Source organism: Schistocerca cancellata, chromosome 4 (assembly GCF_023864275.1).
Source record: "Schistocerca cancellata isolate TAMUIC-IGC-003103 chromosome 4, iqSchCanc2.1, whole genome shotgun sequence".
NCBI classification, from domain to species: Eukaryota; Metazoa; Arthropoda; class Insecta; order Orthoptera; family Acrididae; genus Schistocerca; species Schistocerca cancellata.
The window spans coordinates 187,796,253-187,811,769 of NC_064629.1; the positions used below are offsets into that span (position 1 = coordinate 187,796,253).

Below are 15,517 nucleotides of genomic sequence, written 5' to 3' on the forward strand. Positions count from 1 at the left end.
ATTATTATGGATATTGAATGAGTTACTGAATAGTAACTGTGAACAACTGCGACAGAAAAGCTGCCAACGAAAACTAGAATTCGTGTTACAAATTACGACCGTGTCGTGCCGTTTTATCTGTTTGCTGATGTGCCGACAACCAACGATATACGCCTGCCGTGTTGCGCATGCGCTGTCTGCTACTACTAACGGTAGGGATGGAAGTTGAACGCATTAAAAAAAATACTGTGTGTCTTAGCAGCTAAAACTTTCACATTGTGTTCGTTCGCCGTATTCTTCCTTCATAAAAATTTCAGTGCAGCTTTCGACACGTCGTACTGGACCATTCACTTGTGAGTCTGACTGCCTGAAAGGCCTGTATGTTGGTGTGATAAGAGACACAGCCACACACGTAGAGGGTGCCATATGGCAAGGCCATCTCCAGGGAGGCGCAACATAAACTACTGGCCATTAACATTGTTACACCAAGAAGAAATGCAGATGATAAACGGGTATTCATTGGACAAATATATTATACTAGAACTGACATGTGATTACATTTTCCCGCAATTTCGGTGCATAGATCCTGACAAATCAGTACCCAGAACAACCACCTCTGGCCGTAATAACGGCCTTCATACACCTGGGCATTGAGTCAAACAGAGCTTGGATGGCGTGTACAGGTACAGCTGCCCATGCAGCTTCAACACGATACCACAGTTCATCAAGAGTAGTGACTGGCGTATTGTGACGAGCCAGTTGCTCGGCCACCATTGACCAGACGTTTTCAATTGGTGAGACATCTGGAGAATGTGATGGCCAGGGCAGGAGTCGAACATTTTCTATATCCAGAAAGGCCCGTCCAGGACCTGCAACATGCGGTCGTGCATTATCCTGCTGAAATGTAGGGTTTCGCAGGGATCGTATGAAGGGTAGAGCCACGGAACGTAACACATCTGAAATTTACCGTCCACTGTTCATAGTGCCGTCAATGCGAACAAGAGGTGACCGAGACGTGTAACCAATGGCACTCCATACATTCACGCCAGTATGGCGATGACGAATACACGCTTCCAATGTGCGGTCACCGCGCTGTCGCCAAATATGGATGCGACCATCATGATGCTGTAAACAGAACCCGGATTCATCCGAAAAAACAACGTTTTGCCATTCGTGCACCCAGGTTCGTCGTTGAGTACACCATCGCAGCCGCTCCTGTCTGTGGTGCAGTATCCCCAGCCATGGTCTCCGAGCTGATAGTCCGTTCTGCAGCAAACGTCGTCGAACTGTTCGTGCAGATGGTTGTTGTCTTGCAAACGTCCTCATCTGTTGACTCAGGGATAGAGACGTGGCTGCACGATCCGTTACAGCCATGCGGATAAGACGCCTGTCATCTCGACTGCTAGTGATACGAGGCCGTTGCGATCCAGGACGGCGTTCCGTATTACCCTCCTGAACCCACCGACTCCGTATTCTGCTAACAGTCATTGGATCTCGACCAACGCGAGCAGCAATGTCGCGATACGATAAACCGCAATCGCGATAGGCTACAATCCGACCTTTATCAAAGTCGGAAATGTGATGGTATGCATGTCTTCTCCTTACACGAGGCATCACAACAACGTTTCACCAGACAACGCCGGTCAACTGCTGTTTGTGTATGAGAAATCGGCTGGAAACTTTCCGCATGTCAGCACGTTGTAGGTGTCTTCACCGGCGCCAACCTTGTGTGAATGCTCTGAAAAGCTACTCATTTGCATATCGCATTATCTTCTTTCTGTCGGTGAAATTTCGCGTCTGTAGCACGTCATCTTCGTGGTGTAGCAATTTTAATGGCCAGTAGCGTAGTTATGGTCCAGAACCATAGAGGGTGTGCAGAAGAAGGACTATGTTATACTTCAGCGCAACATCATACGAATAGTTCTCAAGGATCATCCATCCGCCAAAATATGGATATAAGTGGACACGCGTGTACACACAGAGGGTAGTGGGACGTCAAGGGTCCTTCTGTTGCTTGGGCATAGCGAGGCCATAGGAGGGCTCACGATATCCCGTTATTTATCCTCTTATCATCCTTGATTCATCGCTGTCCAAGGTTTCCGAGCGTTTTTACTTAAATACGTTGAGACTAAACATTCAAGACGAGCAGCTCCTCCACGATGAGAAATTTGAATTCCGGTGTGGACATCCAACCACCAACCACCTATGGAGGCTGACGGAGGACGCCATGGAAGCAACTGAACGTCGGGAATACTTCGCGTTGTCCTCCTGGTCGTTTTCCGCGCTTTCGATCTCCTCTTCAAGCTTCTGGCACTTGGTTACCTGCGTCACACGTCAGGCTGTTTCGTTCCTGTATGGTTGGATTTTCCACATCCGTGCCGATTCGGGAGGATCGTTTCGTCGTCACATCCGCGTCGGTGTCCCTCAAGAATCCGTCCTGGGACTCGTTTTATATGCCCTCTTCACAAGTGACATGCAGAGGACAAGGAACGCCCAGTTGGCAGCATATGCGGACGATACCGCGCTCCTCAGCAGAAGCACAAGGCTTCGAATGCTGCAACATTAACTTCAACGTGGCCTCGATAACCCTGTAGCCTGAGCCAGGACGAATCGCCTCACCTGCAACCTGCAGAAGGCACAAGTTACGGTCCACGCTCGATGATCTGTTTTTAGTGCCCTCCCACCTCTCGAGGTCCAAAGAATAGCAATCCTATGGTAGAAACATATGAAGTACTTGGGCATTACTTTCGACACGAGACTCACTTGGCGCCTCCGCATCGAGAACGTTCGGTACAGGGCGACAGGGATTTACGCCAACTTTACCCGGCCTTCAACATATAGCCGATCCTTTCCCTGGACACTGGACTGATTATCTACAGATCGCTTGTACGGCCGCTCATTGAGTGAGCGACGGTGGTATGGAGATACACGGCTGACCAGCACATTGGACGTCTTCACTTTGTTCAGAAATGGGCTTTAAAGCTGGCTCTCATCTTCCTCCCAACTATCCGACAGAATTAGTCCATCCGGTCGCAGGTTCTAATCCTGCCTCGGGAATGGATGTATATGATGTCCTTAGATTAGTTAGATTTAAGTTGTTCTAAGTCTAGGGGACTGATGACCTCAGATGTTAAGTCCCATAGTGCTTAGAGCCATTTGAACAATGTAGTCCGTCAGTTGGCGGACTTTCCGTACCCTGCGGAACGCTTCCGCGAGATGTGGACTTTCTTCGACAAGGCGGAAGATTCGCAAAAAAAAGGCTCATTTGGGTGCTGGGGCTCGAGGAGCAACCAACAGAATCAGTCCATCAGTTGGTGGACGTTTCATACTCTACAGAACGTTTCCGGACAGTGTTGTCGCCTTTTCTCGGCAAGGCGGCATTATTACAGAAAAGGCACATTAAGGTCCTGGTGGACCAGGAGCACCGGCGCAACAGTACTCGCTGCCCTGACGTGCTCTACACGTACCGTGACTGCAAGTCAACACTGCCCTCAAGACGTTACTATAAGAGACCAGATATGACAGTCATCTGTCATTGTACTAAGTTCCAATTCGAAGGCAGAAGGAACAACCCTACTCCGCCACAGTATGGGCATCAGTACCGCAGTAAGTCTGCAGAAATCATACCATGTGACAAGTTGGTTAATTTAATGGGTAACACGCTTAGCAACAGACGATTTCAAGTACTCCTTGGAGACAAAGGGTGCAGATGGAGTAGGCTGAATGATGGACTATCGCAGGGCTCTGTGTTGTCACCAACCCTTTTTAATCTTTATACGAGAGATATGCCCAACACTAGCGCTAAAAAGATAAAAGTTGCTGACGACGTAGCACTAGCTTATCAGTCAAGAAAGCTGGAAGAGTGTGAAGGATTTTTGATCACAGATTTACACATAATAGGTGACTTTTTCAAGAACTGGAGACTGAAGCCAAATCAATCTAAAACGGAGGTAAATGCTTACCATCTTAACAACCGAGAGACAAATTGCAAATTAAATGTGGTCTTCGAAACGTCCCTCTGGAACATAATCCATATCCAAAATACTTGGGATCATTTTCGTGCTTTAAGAACCATTTAGAAAACGTAGCACTCCGTCTTCACGCCACAAGTGGCCCATCGGGACCATTCAACCGCTGTGTCATCCTCAGCTGAGGATGCGGATATGGAGGGGCATGTGGTCAGCACACCGCTCTCCAAGTAGTTATGATGGTTTTCTTTGACCGAAGCCGCTACTATTCGGTAGTGTACCTCCTCAGTTGGCGTCAAGAAGCTGAGTGCACACCGAAAAATGGCAACAGCGCATGGCAGCCCGAGTGGTCACCCATCCAAATGCCGGCCACGCCCGACAGCGCTTAACTTCGGTGATCTGACGGGAACCGGTGTATCGACTGCTGCAAGGCCGTTGCCCAGCAAAAAAAGTGAACACCGGATTTATTACTGTCAGAAAATTGGCTGGGTTTACTCCACGGCAGAATACTGTGCTCCAGTATCGAAAAATAGTGCACATAGACACATGCTTGACGTCAAATTGTATCACGCAGTGAGAATAATCAGTGGCACTACTAAATCCACACCACTTCCACGGCTGCCTGTATTATGTAATATTGCACATCCATCAATAAGACGAGAAGCAGCAGCAGTAACAGTTCCAAAAGTGTTTCATTCGTCAGAATTCACTTCTATTTAATCAACTACAGAATACACTTGCCAGCAGCCTCACATCTAGAAAACCACCCTGGCCAAGCAAGATGCGCCTCTTGTATATTATGTTTGTCAAGAATGGAAAGACATTTGGCAGAAGTTTCCTCCGATTAACAAACGTGTGAATGGGTTTGGTCTTCCCAAAAAACTATGGACACTCCTGAATCGATTCCGTACAGGGCAGGGAAGATGTGGTGCCTGTTTGTATGAATGGGGGTTCGAAGATGGCCTGCCGTGTGACTGTGGTGATCCTGTGCAAACTATGCAGCACCTGACTGAAGAGTGTATATTACGAAAATTTCCTGGTGGACTCGGGGAGCTGCATTTGGTGACACAAAGAGCTGTGGAGTGGTTAAGAGACCTAGATATTCAGTTATAATCTTTTCTCTGGACTGTTTGTTTACTAGTTTATATTATATATGTGTGTGTATGTGTGTTTTCCTAAGGGACCAAACTGCTTAGGTTGTCGGTCCCTAGACTTATGTATGTGAAGCCCTTAAATAGGACTGTAAAATAAGCATGTAAGCCATACGAATAAATAAAAGTACCCCAGTAAGTTCTCTCGGCAGCAAAACTCGTAGAGTTTGAATCAATACTTAGTTCATCAGTACCAACAGCATGCATCAAGACAGCATCAGAATTTCTCTACAGTTGCTGCTCAGAACAGAAGAATTGGTCATTCTACTGGATATATTACTCATCATTACTGGATGCAGAACTAGACCAGCATTCAATGTCAGATCAGTGCAAGTGAACTTTTAACAACATTGACACACATCATCTTCACATTCAAGTTACATAACGTATATTTTCTCTTAATAAATTATTGTAAATTGTCGCTAGTTTGTGTTGCTATCAGTTTTCCCGTAGTTTGCCTAAACCTATTTTGCTCTGTGAAGAGACAATTTAGTTCGTGCGTGCAAGCATGCCACCTCAATAACAGCAACTACTTCCTGTGGTAGGGAGGTGCTCTTCCTGTCACATTTACGTTTGAAGTCTATATATTTGGTGAATATAATAGATATAAATCAATTTCGCGGAGCTGCTTGAAGCTGACGAGGTAGGAGTTCCTAGATATCGGCTGTACGCAGTGTAGTCACTGCTCTGGGTGTATGTTTCCAAATCTAGTGAGGACCTGATAGTTTTTCTTAAAATAGATGGAGTTCCACAGAGCATTAGTTAGTAGTACAGGATTAGCAACGCCGCTCGTAGTGGCCGCGAGGTTTGAGGCGTCATGTCACGGACTGCGTGGCCCCTCCCGCCGGAGTTTCGAGTCCTCCCTCGGGCATTGGTGTGTGTGTGTTGTTCTTAGCATAAGTTAGTATAAGTAGTGTGTAAGTCTAGGGACCGATGACCTAAGCAGTTTGGTCCCTTAGAATTCACACACATTTGAACATTTTTTTTTTTTTTTGGATTAGCAACAATATTAAGCCTGTCTCACGAGTCAAAGCAAGGCTTACGGCCCTTATTTAGACGGGTTTAGCAGTGCATCAGTGCTGAGGACTAATTTGGGTCAACCAGTAAACGTTCCCAATTCCTCTGGTAGCAAGTGGCTCCCATGTCACAGCGAGTCGCCATTTTCGTAAGGGATACAGCAGATCCGATATTTCTGGTAACACCACCCATACTTTTTTTGAGTAAATTCACACATTAGGATTTCATTAAGAATTCGAGGAAACGGCTGCGTCTAGCTGCATCTGGGCGACTGTGGTTTGTGAGTAAGCACAAGGGGCAGAGCAGCGAGTTGGCCTACCATTTACTGTGTCAAACATTCGGTAGCCATCTAGAATAGCCAGCTAGAATGGCCAACTCAAGACGCAAGATGGACAGAGCCCAAATTTAGCCGCCATGCTAGTTAACGATTTTTATTAAATTTTAAATAAAAGCGATAATGGTCAACCACCATGACCTAACGAAAACGTGTAGTTAAACGTTTATTTCTGTGGGACATTGTAAATGCCATGGACTTCTTATACTGCAAAATAACTGCAATTTGCGTTGTCCCCCAATATCGGTAGAAGACTATTTTGCACCGTACCAAGAAATTAGGTGCTGCCAAAAACGTGTCAAGTTACGTCTACATGTTGGACAATAGCACATTCAATGTTCATTTTACCCTCAGAAATATTAAGAAATATTTATTATGCGTTAAAGTGATAATTCGATCAGACTGAAGGCGATTTCTTTGTGTTTATTCACATTTTTCACCGAGACCAATGGAATCTGCTGCTCCAGGTAAACACAGTACTATGGCATTGCGACTGTTTGTTAAATTACGATTAGTACATCCACCAGCAGGATAGACGAAAGATATCAGAAGATAACCGACGCCCGAATAATGTAAATTCACGGGTTGCATTCACAGATATTGCCCCTTCCCCCTACACCCCCCCCCCCCACACACACACATACACCGTCACCTCATGAAACGAGTCCACCATGAAAGAACTACAACGGTATGTACACGGACTACATGTATGTGGGTTTGTTTAACTGATCGCCGCACTATTATGATATCTGTAAGTGAATCACTCAGTACTGAATATGCTGTGATGTTGCAGATTCAGTGACGTGTTTGCGCAAGATACTCATAGCGCTTACCAGTGACGGTACAGGTAACAGGACCGGAAGCACCTGTCTCTACGAAAAAATACGGCCCTATGATAAATGATGCCGTAAACCCGCACCACATAGTGACCTTGTCAGGATGAAGTGGTACTGGTTGATTTGCGCGTGGATTTTTCGTTGCCCTTATTCGACAGTTCTGTGTATTGATATATCCTCTCACATTGAAGTGTGCTTCGTTTGTCCACAAAATCTCCCACAGCCAATCATTGTCCACTTCCATGCGGACAAGAAATTCTAAAGCAAAGGTCTCTTGCTGGCAGGTCAACTGGAAGCAACTTGTGCACATGGGTAATTTTGAATGGCTAGCAAAGAAGGATGTTTCGTAGAATTTTACGCACCGTATTCAAGGGTATGTCCAATGTTCGGGCAATTCTCCGTACACTACACGTTTGCACACCAACATCCGTCTCCTCCTGCATTGTTGTGGCCACTGCTTCCACTGACGTCGAATCAATTCGTTTCCTCCCTCTACCAGGTTGCAAAACAAAAAAGCCCGTAGTTTTGAATTTCGGAATCATTTACTCCAGACCCACGGCAGTCATCGGACCAACGATTTTTTTTCAAACCCTTCAGTGTCCGGAACTTCTGCAGAGCGACGTGTGAACAGTCATCATTCTCGTAATACAGCTTTACAAGCAGAGCGCGATCCTGCATTGAGACAGTCATGGCGAACGTCGCTGACGCTAAAGGAGGAAAAGCCGTGTACCCGGCGAGTTTATACTAACTTCAATGGGTCGTGCGCATGACAAGTGTTTTCATTTACGTATTCTGACACATACAGCACCATCTATTGATCAATTTTCACACCATTTTTTTTCTTCTGCCATACGTTTTCCCCCTTCTCCGATAATATTCCTTTGCAATTTGACGTCATTCTGAGCAGTGGTGTTATTTCTACAGCGTTTTGGAAGTTTAACTTTAATTATAACCACCCTGTATGTCCCCGCACAGGGGGACGTTTCACTTGAAAGTCGCTTGCCCGGTGTCGGCGGATAAATACGATATTGCAATACCTGTGTTGCTCAGAAGTATGATGCACCGTACCTTCAGACATTCATGCGTGCCCCTAGGAACATTACATCGTACTTCTGAATAACACAGGCACTGCAATATCGTATTTATCCGCCGACACCGGGCAAGCGACTTCCAAGTAAAATGTTTCCCCAGTACGGGAACTGGATGCACGAGTACAGGTTGTAGACACGTGATTGACGACGTATGTATATTTGGGCCTGCCGTGAGTCATGTTCGCAAAGCCAAGTGGAAGACTTACGCCGGCACGGTAGCTCAGCATGTTCGGTCAGAGGGTTAGCTGCCCTCTGTAATAAAAGTACTGAGTTATTCGATCAACAACGAACTTAAACGGGTGTCTTAAGACGTCCGCCCCGAGCAGATGCAACGAACGAAAGCGAACAAAATAAGATTAAAAAAAAAGCGTGTTCGTCAAAGGATTACCTGCGCTCTTAATAAAAGAACTAAGAGAACAGATCAACGATTCACGTGAACGTGTGTGATGGGACGTCCGTCCCGAACAAATGAATCGAACAAAATGATATACAAAATGGTAAGGCGACCTTTTGCGAAAGCGGGAAATCCAGATTCAAGTTCCGTCCCGGCCCAAGTTTTCGTTTTCGTCATTCCATTACACAGTTGACGGTTGTTCATATTCGCAACTGTGAATATATTTCATATATTAACAAAATATCGTTTTTATATTACACAAACATAGGTGCATTTTTTAAACATCTTTGTTGTTATGTGAAAAACACCTATACCTCATTTTACTGTTAAACATCAGTTTTCCCAATATTCGAGCATTTTTCATAACAAACAAACAACTTACAATTTCTAATTTACTAAAAATCTGCCACCTGACTTGCCGACCACTGCTGATTATTCATTCTGATAGCTATTGCCGTTGCTGTTGTGGTACAGACTGCCTAAATTATCTTTTTTTCTCCAAATGCAGGAACAAATAGCAATCACGGGGTGCTCGATGAGGAGAACGATCAAGTTATTTCCAGCCATATGATGTCTACATCTGCATCTACATGGATACTCTGCAAATCACATTTAAGTGCCTGGCAGAGGGTTCATCGAACCTGACTGTCTGGCTGACTAACGCCAACAAGCGGTCGCACTAGTTTTCAAAACAAGCAAACAAACGACTACAGACTTGCGCTACGCAACTCTACTGTAGACCCTGACGAAAACGAACGAACTGTGTCTAGTAATACGCAGATATTCAAAAGCCTAACTACCGAAGCACTCAGGTGAAACTAAATAATTTGGAACTTTTAATACGTCACAAAATCGGTTTACTTTCCGACGCAAAAGAAAACGCGACAACTGTGGCTATTAGATATTAAATTTACACGCAGAAACTCAAAAAACTGAACTATTAAAGCACATAGATGATATAATAAAATTAGCTCCTGGTCAGGAACTTGTAAATGACACAAATGCGGTTACTTGCCTGATGCTGCGTCTGTCTCGGTCAGCTACTGCTGCCTGTGAAGAGATTTTGTATTCATTTACTGTGCACGGGCATTGCCATGAAGCAAACTTACATCTTTTGTTTTGGATTCCTCAAGGCAGTTAGGGCCGAAATTGTTCGTTCGAATCTCATCTGTGTTGATGTCGAATGCCTCTATACCACAGATTGTTTCGATTCTGCTGAAACGTAAGCCATTCGCGTTTCGACTCCAGTGAAAATTCGACTTCAAAATTGATCATCTCCATTACTGTATACCTCGTGGAAACTCAACATACTTGGTTTTGTGCATCTGTCAGGAATTTCAGTCTTCAGCGTCATCACAACTTCTGGTAATCTGAGCTTCTGTAAGAATTTAATGAAGAACACTTCTGTATCAAGAGGAAACTCATTCGACAAAGATGAAATCGTAAAGTGCCTGCTTTCTTGAACTTTCACATTAATTTTCTGTACCACTTCATACCTCATCACGAAAATTAGTGCGGCCACCTTTAAATGCTCTAACCAGTTTTCGCACCATTTCATCGTTCATAGTGTTACCTCCATAAACTTTACTAACATAGCGATGTATTTCGACTGCCTTTGGTCTTTCTGACAAAGAAAACGAATCATTGAAATTATTTTTACACTCGTCAGAATTATATAGTTCATAACTGAGTCATTTTAAATACGCACAAAAAACGTAAACACAGACGAATGCAGCCGGGAGATGCCTCAGATACGGCCAACCGATTCTGTTCATGTTTAGCAGGTATAACTTGTGTACAACACCACCCCGTTTCTGAAGCAACCACGCCTAAAAGTTAATAACGTGTAATCGACTCAAAATTAACTGTATCGAAATATATTTGAAAACCGAGAATTTTTCATCATGATATATGGAGCCTGCAAACGCATATTTTATCAGAAATCGGGAAAAGCTACTATAACGACTGCCAGACACGTACCCATCACGGCCATAAGGTAAAAGCCGTTCAAAGAAAGCGCCGCCGGTAGCTGGGCCTGAGATTCCCAAATGCATTCAGCAGCTCTTTTATTTCTATTTTTTTACCTATCGAAATTGGTAGGAATAAGAGGGTTAATGAGGTAATCAATAAGGAATCATACAGCAAGGCAGACAAATAAATTTCTCAAACGACTCGGAATAGTAAAGAATTAAAATTTTAATTCTGGTTCCTTTATAATGGCACTTTCAATTACCGGTCATGTCTTCACTTTCCTTCTAACAGCTACACCGATGATACTTTTCATATAAACATTCGGAGCAAATATACTCTCGGCACAAAGAACATCTAATGAATGCAACCTTTGAGCAATTAATTCGTTCCTCCCGAGGATCTGACGATAAACAAAACTGGTTTACATTTTATAACACGATTAATTTTAATGCATTCGACGCACACGACAACATCGCCTGAAAACTCGGTATTGAAAGCTGATAATTATGTTACGAGTCGTTGTTGCATCCGCGTGGTTGCACAACTCCCACTGGGTTTCCAAAAACACACTGGAATTTTGAAACCTCCAAATAATGTTTTGTACCGCGCCTCGCTGTAAACAAGCATCGCTACGTCGGCTGTCTGTGGTGCACCGCAATGAGTTAGCAGCAGTTCGGAGCTGTTTTCATACATCGAGGCTTAAAATTTTAATTCGTTATTAATCCAAGTTGTTTGAGAAATTTATTTGCGTAACTTGTTATTATTCTTTATTGATTTACTTACCTTATTAACTCTTATATTCCCACCAGTTTCGATGATAAAATAAAAATGAAAAAAAACTGTAGAACCTGTTTCTGGGAATCGAACACTGGTTCTCTGCTTCTGAACCAGATGCCGTGATCGCTAGGCAGCGGCGCTTTTGGTGAACAGAGTTTACTTTGCGGGTAGATACAAGTGTCTGTCGAAAATGTTTCTTCTCTCGATTTCTAGGAAAATATGCGTCTACAGACTCCATATACACGGACGGAAAAAAAATCTCAACACCAGGAAGGAGTTTTGCGACATAAACGAAAGTCGGTAGGTGTGTTTCTACATCTAAAAGATGATTTCTATTCAGTGGTAGCGCTACTATGTGGATGCAAATCAGGTTTGCTTTAAACACACGTTGTAACGGTTGTGACTGACAGTTATCTTTGAGACTGGACGTGGTAAGTTGATGTTAGTCAAGAATGCCTTTAAGGCAACAAAGATGTCGTTATCAACCCTTCACTGAGTTTGAACGAGGTCGTGTGGCAGGGCTACGAGAAGCTAGACGTTCCTTCTGCGATATTGGAGAAAGACTTCGCAGCGATGTAGCTAATGTACACGATTTCTGGCAGCGATGGTTACGAGAATGTACAGTCCCAAGGTGACCGGGCTCCAGACCGCCACGTGGCATTACCGAGAAAGAAGACCATAGTGTTCGGCGTATGGCTCTGGCGCATCGTACTGCATAAAAAAAAATGGTTCAAATGCCTCTGAGCACTATGGGACTTAACTGCTGAGGTCATCAGTCCCCTAGAACTTAGAACTACTTAAACCTAACTAAACTAAGGACAGCACACACATCCATGCCCGAGGCAGGATTCGAACCTGCGACCGTAACGGTCGCTTGGTTCCAGACTGTAGCGCCTAGAACCGCTCGGCCACCCCGGCCGCCGTACTGCATCTGCAGCTGCAATTTGAGTAGCAGTTGACACCACAGTGACACAACGAACTATTACGTACGGGGTACTTCAAGGACAGCTCCGAGCCAGGCGCCCTGTATTGTGCGTTCCACTGACCTCAAACCACCACCATTTGTGGCTTCAGTGCTGTCAAGCGACAGCTCATTGGAGGGCTGGGTGGAGGTGGCAGTATTGGCCGTGTGTTTGTTAGAAGGAGGCCAGTTGAGAACTTGCAACCAACCTGTCTGCGTGATAGACACACTGGACCTACACCTGGAGTTATGGTATGGGGTGTGATTTCGTATGACAGCTGGAGAACTCTCGTGGTTACCCCACGCATCCTAACTGCAAAACTGTATGTCAGTCTCGTGTTTCGACCTGTTGTGCTGAAATTCATGAACAGCACTCAAGGACGTGTTTTCCAGCAGGATAACGCTCACCCACATACCACTGTTGTAACCCAACACGCTCTACAGAAGGTCGACATGTTGCCTTTGCCAGCTCGCTCACCAGATTTGTCTCGAATCGAGCACATATGGGAAATCGTCGAATGACAACTCCAGCGTCATCCACAACCAGCATTAAGCGTCCCTCCATTGACTGACCAAGTGCAACAGACATGGAACTCCATGCTACAGACTGACATCCAGCATATGTACAGCACCATGTGTGTTTGCATTGTTACAGTCAACATTCTGGCAGTTATACCGGTTATTAAAGTACCACAATTTCACATTTGCAGTGGCTTGGCTCTGGCTCTGAGCACTATGGGACTTAACATCTGTGGTCATCAGTCCCCTAGAACTTAGAACTACTTAAACCTAAGTAACCTAAGGACATCACACACATCCATGCTCGAGGCAGGATTCGAACCTGCGACCGTAGCAGTCACGCGGCTCCGGACTGAGCGCCTAGAACCGCGGCCGGCTGCAGTGGCTTGTCTCGCGCTTACATTAACCTGTGATCTTGCAATGAGAATCACTTAAACATGTTACCTACACAAATGTATTCCAGAAATTTCTGTACTCTACATTAACAAGTTTTTGGAGTTGCGAATTTTTTTCAGTCAGGGTATCTTAGAGTTTTTCATTTTAGCTTTATACAAGCTACCTGCCAAATCGGTTGGCTTTCCCCTTGTGAGGGATACCCAAAAGACGAAAGTACACTTCTGGAAATGGAAAAAAGAACACATTGACACCGGTGTGTCAGACCCACCATACTTGCTCCGGACACTGCGAGAGAGCTGTACAAGCAATGATCACACGCACGGCACAGCGGACACACCAGGAACCGCGGTGTTGGCCGTCGAATGGAGCTAGCTGCGCAGCATTTGTGCACCGCCGCCGTCAGTGTCAGCCAGTTTGCCGTGGCATACGGAGCTCCATCGCAGTCTTTAACACTGGTAGCATGCCGCGACAGCGTGGACGTGAACCGTATGTGCAGTTGACGGACTTTGAGCGAGGGCGTATAGTGGGCATGCGGGAGGCCGGGTGGACGTACCGCCGAATTGGTCAACACGTGGGGCGTGAGGTCTCCACAGTACATCGATGTTGTCGCCAGTGGTCGGCGGAAGGTGCACGTGCCCGTCGACCTGGGACCGGACCGCAGCGACGCACGGATGCACGCCAAGACCGTAGGATCCTACGCAGTGCCGTAGGGGACCGCACCGCCACTTCCCAGCAAATTAGGGACACTGTTGCTCCTGGGGTATCGGCGAGGACCATTCGCAACCGTCTCCATGAAGCTGGGCTACGGTCCCGCACACCGTTAGGCCGTCTTCCGCTCACGCCCCAACATCGTGCAGCCCGCCTCCAGTGGTGTCGCGACAGGCGTGAATGGAGGAACGAATGGAGACGTGTCGTCTTCAGCGATGAGAGTCGCTTCTGCCTTGGTGCCAATGATGGTCGTATGCGTGTTTGGCGCCGTGCAGGTGAGCGCCACAATCAGGACTGCATACGACCGAGGCACACAGGGCCAACACCCGGCATCATGGTGTGGGGAGCGATCTCCTACACTGGCCGTACACCACTGGTGATCGTCGAGGGGACACTGAATAGTGCACGGTACATCCAAACCGTCATCGAACCCATCGTTCTACCATTCCTAGACCGGCAAGGGAACTTGCTGTTCCAACAGGACAATGCACGTCCGCATGTATCCCGTGCCACCCAACGTGCTCTAGAAGGTGTAAGTCAACTACCCTGGCCAGCAAGATCTCCGGATCTGTCCCCCATTGAGCATGTTTGGGACTGGATGAAGCGTCGTCTCACGCGGTCTGCACGTCCAGCACGAACGCTGGTCCAACTGAGGCGCCAGGTGGAAATGGCATGGCAAGCCGTTCCACAGGACTACATCCAGCAACTCTACGATCGTCTCCATGGGAGAATAGCAGCCTGCATTGCTGCGAAAGGTGGATATACACTGTACTTGGGCCGACATTGTGCATGCTCTGTTGCCTGTGTCTATGTGCCTGTGGTTCTGTCAGTGTGATCATGTGATGTATCTGACCCCAGGAATGTGTCAATAAAGTTTCCCCTTCCTGGGACAATGAATTCACGGTGTTCTTATTTCAATTTCCAGGAGTGTATTTCGTGCGCATGCGTGATCGCCTATCTCTGCACTGCAACGGCCGTATTTAAAAAAGGTAGTTACTTTTAAAAAACGCCTCGTACTTACGTAAAATGACTCTGCAAACCGTGTGAACGTTTCGAGTTCGACGCCACAAAGTACTGCCGGGCGCTAAAAAGAAGATGTGGATATAATGAAGGCACTTCCCGCCAAGGTTGCGCTCCTGAGTGCTACAGCCGGAGGCCTCAGCTGCAAATTGGCTTTGCTCATGTTCTGTCTGCTGGGACTTTTTCTTGCCTTCTGTCTCACCCTGCCGTTTCTGATACATGTAGGGCAATATGGAGATTTGATAGATATAATCCAGCAGTGTAAAAGTTGCTGATAGCTTAATATTCGTAACTGATTTCAAAAACATCGTGAGGTTGGACTGTGCACGCCATGTCTTTGATCTGATTCAGGATTATATGATTCTATTCTCACTGTGGACGAGACGAGGAGAATT

The 15,517-nt window shown here is 45.9% G+C and overlaps 1 pseudogene; it reads right to left on the minus strand.

Moving 5' to 3' along the window:
• Positions 1-4,269: 4,269 nt before the first annotated feature.
• LOC126186120 (5S ribosomal RNA) lies at positions 4,270-4,387 on the minus strand (annotated as a pseudogene).
• Positions 4,388-15,517: the final 11,130 nt, after the last annotated feature.